The sequence below is a fragment of the Leopardus geoffroyi genome, chromosome C3, assembly GCF_018350155.1.
Source record: "Leopardus geoffroyi isolate Oge1 chromosome C3, O.geoffroyi_Oge1_pat1.0, whole genome shotgun sequence".
Taxonomy (NCBI): Eukaryota; Metazoa; Chordata; class Mammalia; order Carnivora; family Felidae; genus Leopardus; species Leopardus geoffroyi.
In genome coordinates, this window is record NC_059338.1 from 106,231,671 (window position 1) to 106,246,834 (window position 15,164).

At 38.4% G+C, this 15,164-nt stretch overlaps 1 protein-coding gene across 2 annotated transcripts in view; it reads left to right on the plus strand.

Moving 5' to 3' along the window:
• NCALD (neurocalcin delta) overlaps nucleotides 1-15,164 on the plus strand; it is a 279,891-nt gene that overhangs the window by 134,408 nt on the left and 130,319 nt on the right. The gene's annotated exons all lie outside the window — the stretch shown is intronic.

Genomic DNA, 15,164 nt, shown 5'->3' on the forward strand with positions numbered 1-15,164 from the left:
TCCATACACATCAAGTCAGAAGAAGAGGGATTTGACCTCCATACTCCAATCCCCCAACAAACACAATAAGAAAGGAAATTCAAACCATTGTATTTGGTTGATTGTTTGATGTAAGTCTCTCTGGCAACAATGATAAAAAGTTTCATTGGTTAAGATGGAATTAGGAACAAGCAAGCTTTCATTCTTCAAAGTCTCTCTTATTCTGGAAAATCAAGAACTGGGTGTGGAGTATTGATGCATATCATCTTATATGGACATGTGTACAGGGCTGCCAATGATCAAGGAGAACCCAGGAACCCCTGTCTTGCTGAGTCCTTGAGTCACACCTGCTTCTGGGAGGGACTGAGTTATACTACTCTAACCAATCTTTGTGACAAACCCTTGAATGATTCTATTTGGAGTCTTCCATTCGCGATAGGTAAAGATTACAAGTACTCCTTGTCCCTCTAGGAAATTACAACAATCCTATCAGGTCATATACAATATTGGTTTTCTTGTCAAATCTTTATAAAGAAGCTGTTTCTTGTTATCTTCAAACGCCTAGCTCACCTGTCTCCTGTTTGCCCACTTTCTTCTATCAGTATCTAAGAGTGCAGTATTCCATGCAGGTGTTCATAATTAACTCCATTCACCCTAATCAGCACTGGCATTTCAGCATCTAATATGCATGGTGGTTCTTATTGGTCATGGTTCTGTTTGATTGTTGGTTGTTGATATTCGTGTATGAAGAGTAGATACATTTTCACTCGCTGTGTTAGCCTCTTGTAAAGAGACTGGAACACTTAGAATTGCCTTCACAAGTGACTTGAAGCAAAAAGCTCTATATTTCCTGAACCACCATATGGCAGTAGTAGACTTGCTTCATGTGTCTTATAAGGTTGATTGAGATTGAGATTACAGTATGTGAAAATGCTTTCAAAAATATATAATACTGCCTAATTTAAGGGGACATTCTGATTGTTGATGAACACAGTTCAGTTTTCTGTCTTCCTGCATGTTAGAGTTACCTCAATCGCCTCAAAATGCTTTTGTGTTTTTCAAAGCATTTAATGGCTACCTTACATGATATTAATACATGTGGAATGATAAGGAATTTAATTCCATTTCTATGGAGGAACAGGAACGTGCCTTCTTAAGGTGTTATCCCTAAATTTCCAAACCCTATTTATTTTAAGAATACCCACCACAGACTGCAATGCTAGCCTAAATCCTCCTGGCTGGTGGGAAGAAGCAGATGATAGAGGAAGCCTGTTTTTTTGTTTTTTTTTTTTTTAAGTGAGAAACATAGTTTTAAGACATTTCAAAAAAAGGGGGGAGAAAATCCAATCTTTCTAAAAATTCAAAGCAAGTCTTTGGCAGAGGCAAAGCCGACAAATGGAAAGAAACTTCATTCCTACAGTTACGGAACCAATATCCAGATTGAGTGAATAAATCTGGTTGGTCACAGAAAAACCTCAGAGTTGAGAAAAAAATAGTCACGAATGACAGACATGCTTCATTCTTCCAAATCACACCTCACATTCTGATGAAAGGTGATGAGAAGGCTATTGAAGTGAGGGGTGTTTGGGGAACCTTGGTGGGAATTTTGAGAAGCCAAGCATGGGCTGGTGGAGTAGCAGGCTCCAGGGGCAGCCTGCCTGGATTCCAGCTCAACACCACTGCCGAACAGCTATGAGGACTTACAGACTTGACCTTCCTTCCTGTGCCTTCACTTTCTCATCTATAAGGTGAGAACAGGAGCTCCTGCCATATCAGGTTGTGAAAATTTAAGGAAATAATATGGAAAAGTTTTAGCAGAGTACTTGAGAAATAACAAATGCTTAATAAACATCTATTATTAATGGCTTTTAAAAAAAGAAGTATGAACTACCAGAGAAAGCTGGAAAAATTTTAGTCATTTGGCGTCAATCTCAGGGAGCCAGGAGCAAGACATGTGACCAGACTTTGACTCTTCCCAAAATACTGAAAGGATTTTCTACTTGTCCCTGTTAGGGAAAACTAATGTTAAAATAAACACTAAGTCACAGTAGTCAAAGTTATGAGAAGTGTGCAAAGCTGTACTTGGGTATTTCTCATTTTAAAAATGTTTATGCAAATTGTGTTCCTTCTTATTATGCTATTAGAAATTAACCACTAGTTAATATTTGCTTGTAATTTGAATAGATTACTTTTAGAAAAAGTACAGTAAAGTACATGCTAAAAATTTTCTAACGTTTGTCCAAGACTTAGAAGAGTCAAGCCTAAGCATGGCTTCGTGGATCATAATTAAGAAAACACTATTCATTTGGAACCAGCTACCAAGTTACAGGCTCTGTGCCTAAGGCCTCAAAAGGATAACTTGGTTAGGAGAAATCCACGAAGTCCCAGAAAATGTCACAGTTGCAGAGTAGTGCATATTAATTAGTATATAGATATACTTTAACCTACCTAATAATTGTTTCTGAACAACTAGCTGTGTCTACAACAAATCTATAAATTATAAAATCATTTACCTATTAATTTACATTATAATATCTGTGAAACATCGTTTCCGATTGAGTCTAATTCATAGTAATTTCTAATTCTTTGTCAGATGTGGTAATTAAAAGCCTGTGAAAGAATACTTTGTGGCATTAGGAAATACAGTCTTGTTTACTAGTTAAGGACAGCCTGCTGATGAATCCTTCTGCAAATTTAAGGAATTTTTTTGGTAATGAAAGTTATATAATTATGAGATAAGAAGGGGTTATAAGTTCTCTGAGAGCAAGGATTATGTCTTCTATCTATCACAGAACCTTACAGTGAAAAAATACAGCAAAAGCAGTTCTGAGGGGGGATGTTTGTAGCAATAAATGCTTACATTAAGAAGCAAGAAAGTTCTCAAATAAGCAACCTAACTTTATACCTCAAGGAACTAGATTAAGAAGAATGGAGTCCAAAGTCAATAGAAAAAAAAGGAAATAAAAAGATTGGAGGGGAAAGAAATGAAATAGAGATTAAAAAAAAAAACAATAGAAAAGATCAATGAAACTCAGAGCTTGTTTTTTAAAAGATAAACAAAGTTGAAAAACCCTTAGACTAAGAAAAAAAGAATACTCAAAATCAGAAACAAAAAAGGACACATTACAACTGATAACACAGAAATACTAAGGATCATAAGAAATTCTCTACACAATTATACATCAACAAATTAGATAACCTAGCAGAAATGGATATTTTTCTAGAAATATACAACCTACCAAAACTGAATCTTGAACAAATAGAAAACCTGATCAGACCAATTACTATTAAGGAGATTGAATTAGTAATCAAAAACCTTCCAACAAAGAAAAGTTCAGGACCAGATGGCTTCATTAGTGAATTCTACAAAACATTTAAAGAATAATAATACCAATCCTTTTGAAACTTTTCCAAAAAAATAGAAGAGGAGGGAACACTTCCAAACTTATTTTATATGAGGCCAGCATTACCCTGATGCCAAAACTAGACAAGGACTATAAGAAAAGATAATTACAAGCTAATATCCCTGATGAATATAGTTGCAAAAATCCTTAACAAAATGTTAGCAAACTGAATTCAACAGACCATTAAAAAAATTATACACCATGATTAAGTGGGATTTATTCCTGGAGTGCAAGGATGGTTCAGTATTTGCAAATCAATCAATATGATACACCCCATAACAAAATGCAGGATAAAAATCATACGATTACCTCAGTAGATACAGAAAAAGCATTTGACAAAATTCAACATTCATTTATGATAAAAATTCTCAATAAAGTGGGTAGTGGGGGAATGTACTTCAACATAATAAAGCCATATGTGACAAGCCTATAGCCAACATTATACTGAGTGTGAAAAGCTGAAAGCTTTTCCTCTAAGATCAGGAACCAGGCAAGGATGTCAATTCTTGCCACTTTTATTCATCATAGTACTAGAAGTCCTAGCCAGAGCAATCAGGCAAGAAAAAAAAGGTCATCCAAACTGTAAAGGAAGATCTATTTGCACATGATGTGATATTATATATAGAAAACCCTAAAGACTTCACCAAAAAACTGTTAGAACTAATAAAGAAATTTAGTAAAGTTGCTGATACAAAATCTATATACAAAAATCAGTTGTGTTTCTATACACTAACAGCCAACTATTGGAAAGAGAAATTAAGAAAGCAATATAATTTACAATTGCATCCCCCCAAAATTAATATTTTATATTAATAGGAATAAATTAAACCAAGGAGGTTAAATAGCTGTACACTGAAAACTATAAGACATTGATGAAAGAAATTAAAGAAGACATAAATAAGTGGAATGATGTTCTGTGCTTATCAGTTGGAAAATTAATATTGTTAAAATGTCCATACCAGCCAAAGCAACCTAGTAAGTCAGTGCAATCCCCATCAAAATTCCAGTGGCATTTTTCTACAGGAAAAAAAAAATTCCCATCATGGAATGAAATAGGCCAGACAGAGAGAGACAAGTACTGCATGGTATCAATTGTATTTGGAATCTGAAAAAAAAAAAATTGAACAAATGAAAACAGAGGAGAATGGAGGTAGGACACACACACACACACACACACACACACACACACACAAGTAAATATGTGAGGTGAGGGGATGTGAAAATCCCTTCACGATGTATACATATACCAAATCATCTGTGTATTCATAAAAGTTAGTTGTTTTATGAACAGTCTATACAAGTTAAAACTTTAAACAAATATGAAATAAGTATGGAAATAATACCAAGAAATAGACCTTTTAAACTAAAAAAAATAGTAAATAATTAAAAATAAACCTGAGCATCCATTTCTTGAGTGTATCTGTCAGGATAGATAGACTATATTATGCTGCTATGAAAAACAGTGCCCCAAATCTCAGTGGCTTACCACAGATAAAGTTTATTTCTCACCCGTGTGAAATCTATCATGGGTCCAGGTGACTCTCCTGGGTAGCGGATTCATGTGTTGGCTCAGTATTCCAGGCTGCTCCTCATCTTATGGAAACTTCTTATCAGCATATGCTTCCAAGGAAAGATAAAGTTGGAGGATCTCATATTGCCCATCTAATGATCTGGCTTAGAAATTACATATATCACTCTGCTCACAGTCCATTGGCTAGACCTAGTCATGTCCTACTCAGCAGCAAATTTGGTATTACTGTCCTATGTGTCTAGAGGAGAAAAAAAAGCCAGATATAGGGGATTAATAGAAGTTTCATGTTACCGAACCCAACTGTTAGGATCATACTGAATTCTCTTTCACTTGCTACATAGGATCAATCACACAGACAAGTGTCATTGCTACCCATTCCCTCTAAATATATCTCCTCCAGTCATCTCTTTATTTTATCCCCATCACCACTGCCTTCATTTTGGCCCTTATTTCACCTAAATTACAATAATTTCTTAGTAGGTGCACCTGCCTCTCATTTGGTTCTATTCCCATCCACTCTTTAACTGCCTCCAGGGAGATGTAGAGTGTTTGAGTGGCTCCCATCTCCTTCATTATAAACTCTCTTCCCTCAGTGTGACCTTTCATGAGCTGACTCATGCAGACTTGCCTGCCCAGCTTCATTTCTCATCACTTTCCCAACCTACTCCAGCCAGACCCAGTAGCTAGAAGATCTTGAATGAAGCCATGTGCATTCCCTTCCCATCACTTTGCACCTGCCATTTTCTCTGTTAGGGTTACCAGTCCCCTCTGACTCTGCCTGTCACCCATCCTTCATGTTCAGCTTCAGTACTGTCTCCAGGTGTCTTCTCCAACCACTCCCCCTCATCCCCAGAAGCCTCCTCGGGAGGCTCGGACTCATGTTTCCAAGGCACTCTGTGCTGACCTTCAACCCATCCCACTCTCACTGCTCTGCTTGTGTAGGACTCTCCAGTCTCCCAGTTGTACCAGCTCAGTATCCCCTGTACTAATAGTACTTGGTACATCGAGGTACTCATTCAGGCTTGCTGTATAAGGTGAATGAATGAATGTTGTAAATAACTAAAAGAATGACTCAGGTACCCAGTCTTAATCTAGTATGTTGTGAATTTTTTTTTTAAGCCATATGATGTTGTATCAAAACATGCTGTTACACTCCAGGATAATAGCTGTGCTAGCACCCTGCATTTAAACATCAGGTCCGTGTATTCTTTGGTGGCAGACTGGAAAACCTATGTTTATTCAGTAGGAAAACACAGTTTTCAATTTAAATAAACAATTGATTGATTGCTGGTCTTGTGCTAAATTGAATGAAACGTCAAGAATAAGAAAAGGCTTACTGGAGAGACCAGGGAAATTAGTGGAAGAGGAAGACGCCAGTTGAGGGGAAATGGAACGGCAGGGAGTTGTAGAGAAAAGGTAAATGGGCAGTAGAAAAGGGAGTGTAGGAGCTTCCTGCCCATACGCTTCAGGACTGCAGTTCTCCCACCAAATGCTGTCTCGTATCTTAGGTTGCAAATAACCGAACTGTTTGAAACCACGTTGGAAGTAGAATGTCTCCAGGCTTGTCATCATGAGAATCAGTTGATCTGTTTAAAGGAAGTTTCTTGTGCCCAGGGACCAACACCCATCTCGGGGCCGACAGCTTGTGTACACTCCAAGTCCAGACCTCAGAGGGACCCCCAAACAGCAGCTGCTCCCCTAGCTCAACCCACTCACAGAGACCTCTGCACAAGGGAATGCTTTTATCTTTCTGAGTAAGCTGCGAGTAAGAACTAAAGGTTACATTTTTTTAATGTGCTTTATATTTCTCATCTTGTGGGGCTCAAGCTGGGTTTTGGGTCAAAGTAGATGCTAAGCCTCTGACTTTCAATCCTCGAAACAGCAGTCTTTCCTAAAAGTCCCTTTTTGCTTCTTTGTGTCTCTTGGGGTGACCTGTAGGTCAACCAGGCCTCTCCCATGACTTCCAGTGTGCAAGTGTTAGTGTTCCTAATGGGTTTGGTTTTCTTAACTTCACACTGGGTTGGTGGAAAGGAGTTTAAATGGGATGTCGGGGTCCCCTGGGGAGGTTTAACAGTTGAAGTTCATTGTCTTCTTGAGAAGAGAGGAAGCTATGGAGCTGTTCCTTTTTTGCCTGTTAGCAGAGAACGAGTACCAGCTCTCCAGCCAGTGCACCTGACTTCACGCTGTCTCCCACCCAAACCTGCAGAATAACTTAGTTCAGTCCAGATTCAAACATTTATTTTTTTTTATTTTTTTTTTTATTATATGAAATTTATTGTCCAAATTGGTTTCCATAAAACACCCAGTGCTCATCCCAAAAGGTGCCCTCCTCAATACCCATCACCCACCCTCTCCTCCCTCCCACCCCCCATCAACCCTCAGTTTGTTCTCAGTTTTTAACAGTCTCTTATGCTTTGGCTCTCTCCCACTCTAACCTCTTTTTTTTTTTCTTTTTTCCTCCCCCTCCCCCATGGGTTCCTGTTACGTTTCTCAGGATCCACATAAGAGTGAAACCATATGGTATCTGTCTTTCTCTGTATGGCTTATTTCACTTAGCATCACACTCTCCAGTTCCATCCACGTTGCTACAAAAGGCCATATTTCATTTTTTCTCATTGCCACGTAGTATTCCATTGTGTATATAAACCACAATTTCTTTATCCATTCATCAGTTGATGGACATTTAGGCTCTTTCCATAATTTGGCTATTGTTGAGAGTGCTGCTATGAACATTGGGGTACAAGTGCCCCTATGCATCAGTACTCCTGTATCCCTTGGATAAATTCCTAGCAGTGCTATTGCTGGGTCATAGGGTAGGTCTATTTTTAATTTTCTGAGGAACCTCCACACTGCTTTCCAGAGCGGCTGCACCAATTTGCTTTCCCACCAACAGTGCAAGAGGGTTCCCGTTTCTCCACATCCTCGCCAGCATCTATAGTCTCCTGATTTGTTCATTTTGGCCACTCTGACTGGCGTGAGGTGATACCTGAGTGTGGTTTTGATTTGTATTTCCCTGATAAGGAGCGACGCTGAACATCTTTTCATGTGCCTGTTGGCCATCCGGATGTCTTCCTTAGAGAAGTGTCTATTCATGTTTTCTGCCCATTTCTTCACTGGGTTGTTTTTCGGGTGTGCAGTTTGGTGAGCTCTTTATAGATTCTGGATACTAGCCCTTTGTCCGATATGTCATTTGCAAATATCTTTTCCCATTCCGTTGCTTGCCTTTTAGTTTTGTTGGTTGTTTCCTTTGCTGTGCAGAAGCTTTTTATCTTCATAAGGTCCCAGTAATTCACTTTTGCTTTTAATTCCCTTGCCTTTGGGGATGTGTCGAGTAAGAGATTGCTACGGCTGAGGTCAGAGAGGTCTTTTCCTGCTTTCTCCTCTAAGATTTTGATGGTTTCCTGTCTCACATTCAGGTCCTTTATCCATTTTGAGTTTATTTTTGTGAATGGTGTGAGAAAGTGGTCTAGTTTCAACCTTCTGCATGTTGCTGTCCAGTTCTCCCAGCACCATTTGTTAAAGAGGCTGTCTTTTTTCCATTGGATGTTCTTTCCTGCTTTGTCAAAGATGAGTTGACCATAGGTTTGTGGGTCTAGTTCTGGGGTTTCTATTCTATTCCATTGGTCTATGTGTCTGTTTTTGTGCCAATACCATGCTGTCTTGATAATGACAGCTTTGTAGTAGAGGCTAAAGTCTGGGATTGTGATGCCTCCTGCTTTGGTCTTCTTCTTCAAAATTCCTTTGGCTATTCGGGGCCTTTTGTGGTTCCATATGAATTTTAGGATTGCTTGTTCTAGTTTCGAGAAGAATGCTGGTGCAATTTTGATTGGGATTGCATTGAATGTGTAGATAGCTTTGGGTAGTATTGACATTTTGACAATATTTATTTTTCCAATCCATGAGCAGGGAATGTCTTTCCATTTCTTTAAATCTTCTTCAATTTCCTTCGTAAGCTTTCTATAGTTTTCAGCATACAGATCCTTTACATCTTTGGGTTGATTTATTCCTAGGTATTTTATGCTTCTTGGTGCAGTTGTGAATGGGATCAGTTTCTTTATTTGTCTTTCTGTTGCTTCATTGTTAGTGTATAAGAATGCAACTGATTTCTGTCCATTGATTTTGTATCCTGTGACTTTGCTGAATTCATGTATCAATTCTAGCAGACTTTTGGTGGAGTCTATCAGATTTTCCATGTATAATATCATGTCATCTGCAAAAAGCGAAAGCTTGACTTCATCTTTGCCAATTTTGATGCCTTAGATTTCCTTTTGTTGTCTGATTGCTGATGCTAGAACTTCCAGCACTATGTTAAACAACAGCAGTGAGAGTGGGCATCCCTGTCGTGTTCCTGATCTCAGGGAAAAGCTCTCAGCTTTTCCCCGTTGAGGATGATGTTAGCTGTGGGCTTTTCATAAATGGCTTTTATGATCTTTAAGTATGTTCCTTCTATCCCGACTTTCTCAAGGGTTTTTATTAAGAAAGGGTGCTGGATTTTGTCAAAGGCCTTTTCTGCATCGATTGACAGGATCATATGGTTCTTCTCTTTTTTTTTGTTAATGTGATGTATCACGTTGATTGATTTGCGAATGTTGAACCAGCCCTGCATCCCAGGAATGAATCCCACTTGATCATGGTGAATAATTCTTTTTATATGCCGTTGAATTTGATTTGCTAGTATCTTATTGAGGATTTTTGCATCCATATTCATCAGGGATATTGGCCGGTAGTTCTCTTTTTTTACTGGGTCTCTGTCTGGTTTAGGAATCAAAGTAATACTGGCTTCATTGAATGAGTCTGGAAGTTTTCCTTCCCTTTCTATTTCTTGGAATAGCTTGAGAAGGATAGGTATTATCTCTGCTTTAAACGTCTGGTAGAACTCCCCTGGGAAGCCATCTGGTCCTGGACTCTTATTTGTTGGGAGATTTTTGATAACCGATTCAATTTCTTCACTGGTTATGGGTCTGTTCAAGCTTTCTATTTCCTCCTGATTGAGTTTTGGAAGAGTGTGGGTGTTCAGGAATTTGTCCATTTCTTCCAGGTTGTCCAATTTGTTGGCATATAATTTTTCATAGTATTCCCTGATAATTGTTTGTATCTCTGAGGGATTGGTTGTAATAATTCCATTTTCATTCATGATTTTATCTATTTGGGTCATCTCCCTTTTCTTTTTGAGAAGACTGGCTAGAGGTTTGTCAATTTTGTTTATTTTTTCAAAAAACCAACTCTTGGTTTCGTTGATCTGCTCTACAGTTTTTTTAGACTCTATATTGTTTATTTCTGCTCTGATCTTTATTATTTCTCTTCTTCTGCTGGGTTTAGGCTGCCTTTGCTGTTCTGCTTCTATTTCCTTTAGGTGTGCTGTTAGATTTTGTATTTGGGATTTTTCTTGTTTCTGGAGATAGGCCTGGATTGCAATGTATTTTCCTCTCAAGACTGCCTTCACTGCGTCCCAAAGCGTTTGGATTGTTGTATTTTCATTTTCGTTTGTTTCCATATATTTTTTAATTTCTTCTCTAATTGCCTGGTTGACCCACTCATTCGTTAGTAGGGTGTTCTTTAACCTCCATGCTTTTGGAGGTTTTCCAGACTTTTTTCTGTGGTTGATTTCAAGCTTCATAGCATTGTGGTCTGAAAGTATGCATGGTATAATTTCAATTCTGGTAAACTTATGGAGGGCTGTTTTGTGACCCAGTATATGATCTATCTTGGAGAATGTTCCATGTGCACTCGAGAAGAAAGTATATTCTGTTGCTTTGGGATGCAGAGTTCTAAATATATCTGTCAAGTCCATCTGATCCAATGTCTCATTCAGGGCCCTTGTTTCTTTATTGATCATGTGTCTAGATGATCTATCCATTTCTGTAAGTGGAGTGTTAAAGTCCCCTGCAATTACCACATTCTTATCAATAAGGTTGCTTATGTTTATGAGTAGTTGTTTTATATATTTGGGGGCTCCGGTATTCGGCGCATAGACATTTATAATTGTTAGCTCTTCCTGATGGATAGACCCTGTAACTATTATATAATGTCCTTCTTCATCTCTTGTTACAGCCTTTAATTTAAAGTCTAGTTTGTCTGATATAAGTATGGCTACTCCAGCTTTCTTTTGGCTTCCAGTAGCATGATAAATAGTTCTCCATCCCCTCACTCTCAATCTAAAGGTGTCCACAGGTCTAAAATGAGTCTCTTGTAGACAGCAAATAGATGGGTCTTGTTTTTTTATCCATTCTGATACCCTATGTCTTTTGGTTGGCGCATTTAATCCATTTACATTCAGTGTTATTATAGAAAGATACGGGTTTAGAGTCATTGTGATATCTGTATGTTTTATGCTTGTAGTGATGTCTCTGGTATTTTGTCTCACAGGGTCCCCCTTAGGATCTCTTGTAGGGCTGGTTTAGTGGTGACAAATTCCTTCAGTTTTTGTTTGTTTGGGAAGACCTTTATCTCTCCTTCTATTCTAAATGACAGACTTGCTGGATAAAGGATTCTCGGCTGCATATTTTTTCTGTCTAGCACACTGAAAATCTCGTGCCAATTCTTTCTGGCCTGCCAAGTTTCAAAAGAGAGATCAGTCACGAGTCTTATAGGTCTCCCTTTATATGTGAGGGCACGTTTACCCCTTGCTGCTTTCAGAATTTTCTCTTTATCCTTGTATTTTGCCAGTTTCACTATGATATGTCGTGCAGAAGATCGATTCAAGTTCCGTCTGAAGGGAGTTCTCTGTGCCTCTTGGATTTCAATGCCTTTTTCCTTCCCCAGTTCAGGGAAGTTCTCAGCTATTATTTCTTCAAGTACCCCTTCAGCACCTTTCCCTCTCTCTTCTTCCTCTGGGATACCAATTATGCGTATATTATTTCTTTTTAGTGTATCACTTAGTTCTCTAATTTTCTCCTCATTCTCCTGGATTTTTTTATCTCTCTTTCTCTCAGCTTCCTCTTTTTCCATAACTTTATCTTCTAGTTCACCTATTCTCTCCTCTGCCTCTTCAATCCGAGCTGTGGTGGTTTCCATTTTGTTTTGCATTTCATTTAAAGCGTTTTTCAGCTCCTCATGACTGTTCCTTAGTCCCTTGATCTCTGTAGCAAGGGATTCTCTGCTGTCCTGTATACTGTTTTCAAGCCCGGCGATTAATTTTATGACTATTATTCTAAATTCACTTTCTGTTATATTATTTAAATCCTTTTTGATCAGCCAGATTCAAACATTTAAACAATTACCTGTTACTCCCTGTGTGTAGGAGAGACCGTTTCAGTTCTCTCTTTCAAAACTGCCCAAGTCTTGTGGATGCTTATTAAGACCAGTAAGAAACACATTCTTACCAACTTAAAACCTCATTTCCATATAAAATCACCAGATTTTAGTGCTGGGATATTTAAGTCTCTCTGTCTTCTATGCACTGCCACCAGATATGTCATACTGAGGGTCCTCGTTTATCCCCACCTGTTTTATAGAATCTCTTATTCCAAAATGTCTTTCCATCCTGGTGAGCTTAAGCCTGAGTGAGAAATTTTAATGTATCTGCCATCCAGAAGGTTCCAAAGCTGGCCGGGGCAGGTTTTCTTGGGCTATGTTTTCTAGAAGTATTCTTTTCTTTTCTTTTTTCTTTTCTTTTCTATCTGCTTCTTTCTTTTATTTCTATTTCTTTTTCTTTCTTTCTTTCTTTCTTTCTTTCTTTCTTTCTTTCTTTCTTTCTTTCTTCTTACTGTTGGTATTTTTTTTTAAATTCAAGTTAGTTAACATACAGTGTAGTCTTGGCTTCAGTAGAGCCCAGTGATTCATCTCTTACATGTGACACCCAATGCTCATCCCAAAAAGTGCCTCCTTAATGCCTGTCACCCATTTAACCCATCCCCCACCATCCTTACCTCCAGGAACCCCCAGATGGTTCTCTGTATTTAAGAGTCTCTTATGGTTTGTCTTCTTCTATGTTTTTATCTTATTTTTCCTTCCCTTCCCCTATGTTCATCTGTTGAGTTTCTTAAATTCCAAATATGAATGAAATCATATATTTGTCTTTCTCTGACTGACTTATTTTGCTTAGCATAATACCCTCTGGTTCCATCCACGTTGTTGCAAATGGCAAGATTTCATTCTTTTTTATCACCGAGTACTATTCCATTGTGTATATATACCACATTGTCTTTATCCATTCATCAGCCAATAGGCATTTGGGCTCTATCCAGATAACTTTTCTTTTTTTTTTTTTAATTAAAAATTTTTTTTTCCAATATAATTTATTGTCAGATTGGCTTCCATACAACACCCAGTGCCCATCCCAACGAGTGCCCTCCTCAATGCCCATCACCCACTTTCCCCTCTACCCCACCCCCAACCCTCAATTTGTTCTCTGTATTTAAGAGTTTCTTATGGTTTGCCTCCCTCCCTCTCTGTAACTTTTTCCCCCCTTCTCTTCCCCCATGGTCTTCCATTAAGTTTCTCAAGATCCACATATGAGTAAAAATATATGGTATCTGCCTTTCCTTGACTTATTTCACTTAGCATAATACCCTCCAGTTCCATCCATGTTGCTGCAAATGGCAGGATTTCATTATCCAGAGAACTTTTCAAATAAACACTTAATGCTTAACTAAATGCTTGCTACTATTAAAAACATTTTTTGGGTGTTAATTTAATGCTCATGAAACCCCATTAGTAGGTACTGATATTATTTTCACTTTACAGAGGAGGAAACTAAGGCAAAGAGAGGTTGCAGGAGAGCTAGTGAGTGATGGAGCCAGTGTCTGGACATGGGAAATCTGGCTCTAGAGTTTATTTTTTCACTACTACCCTCTGTTGTCTCTCAGGTTGCTTATTTACTTTTCAATCAATGTTCTAGAATCAGAGGATGAAAACTGGCCCATGAATATGTTTTATATGGCCCATTCACAACCCAAAAGTTTAGAAAATTTACAGAGAAATCTGGATTTTTTTTACTTCTTTTGAAAATGGGAATGCCAGACATTATTAAGCTTATGTTTCCAACTCAGCCACAACAACTGAGCCACAATTATCTGCATGGATAAGGCACACACATACCAGTTTGCCACAGTCTCCACCACTATAGACCATAGCATCCAAGCTCTTACAAGTTTGTGAGCTTGTGACCTCTATTTTAATTGCTATGTGTATGGACACTACTCTAATACATCAGGGACCAGTTCCAAAATGTGTTCCTCAGTCTTCTAGATTCGTAATGTCCTCATTTCTTCCTGTAACTGTAGTTCTGTTATGTGTCCCAAAGATAAAGACTGAATGGAAGTGAGTCACTCCTTCTGGCCTGGGGTCCCAAACTCCCGTTGTTCTGGAGAAGGTTCTAGCCAAGTAGCTGATGTCATGAGTTTATTGCCCACAGTGAGCTGGAACACAGGACGTGCCAAACTTGCCTCCAGTAGTGAACATCAAGGTTCCAAGGCCAATACAGGGCTTAGGTCTGGAAGGGCATCACAGAGGCAACAAGTTCAGAGTTGTGCACGGGAGTTAAGAGAGTAAAAAAGTGAAAAGAACTCAATAGGAGGTAGCAGTAGAGGAGGCACTCGAGTAAAGAAGATAGGACTCCCTTGAAAAAGTTATTTAATGTCCACTGAGTTTACACTGCTTCATTCATATAAGGAAGCTGATGCCCCAGACTCATAGCATTGCTGTAGGCAGTCCATGGAACAGTGTGCTCTGTGTGTTGAGTGTGGTGCCTGGCATGATCCATGGTAACCAAAAGCACCCAGGAGATCCTGAGTGACCACTGAGAATACTAGTGAGCATTTGCAGTTTGCCAAAGTGAAGAGAAGTTTCTTGGGGTGTGGGTGGGGTCCAGAGAGTTCTCAGGGGAAAATCCGTGATAGAGATTGATTACTCATAACCTAAACATAGTTTGATACCATATGTTTTATTTTGATTTTTAATTTCTTGTTTATATTTAGTTTTATTTTCAAAAGAAAATGGGCCAGAAGGGAAAGCTATGGTAGATCCATGGGTGATGGCCCTAAGTTCGTTTGTTTGTTTGTCTTATCATGACTATTTGTATTTTTTAAAAAGTTTAGTTAGAATGCCATACACTTTCCTCTCTTTTTACACCTTCAGATATGGCAACGACAATGAGTCTATCAGATGCACGTGACCTCAAATTCCCTAAGATTTTGCATTTTTTCATTTCTTTTCTCCCTTTTCCCCTCACTCCCTTCTTTTTTTTATAGCAATTCACAAGTCTTATCTAGTTCAGCATTTCCTAAAATGTAAACCAAGGAACACTAATC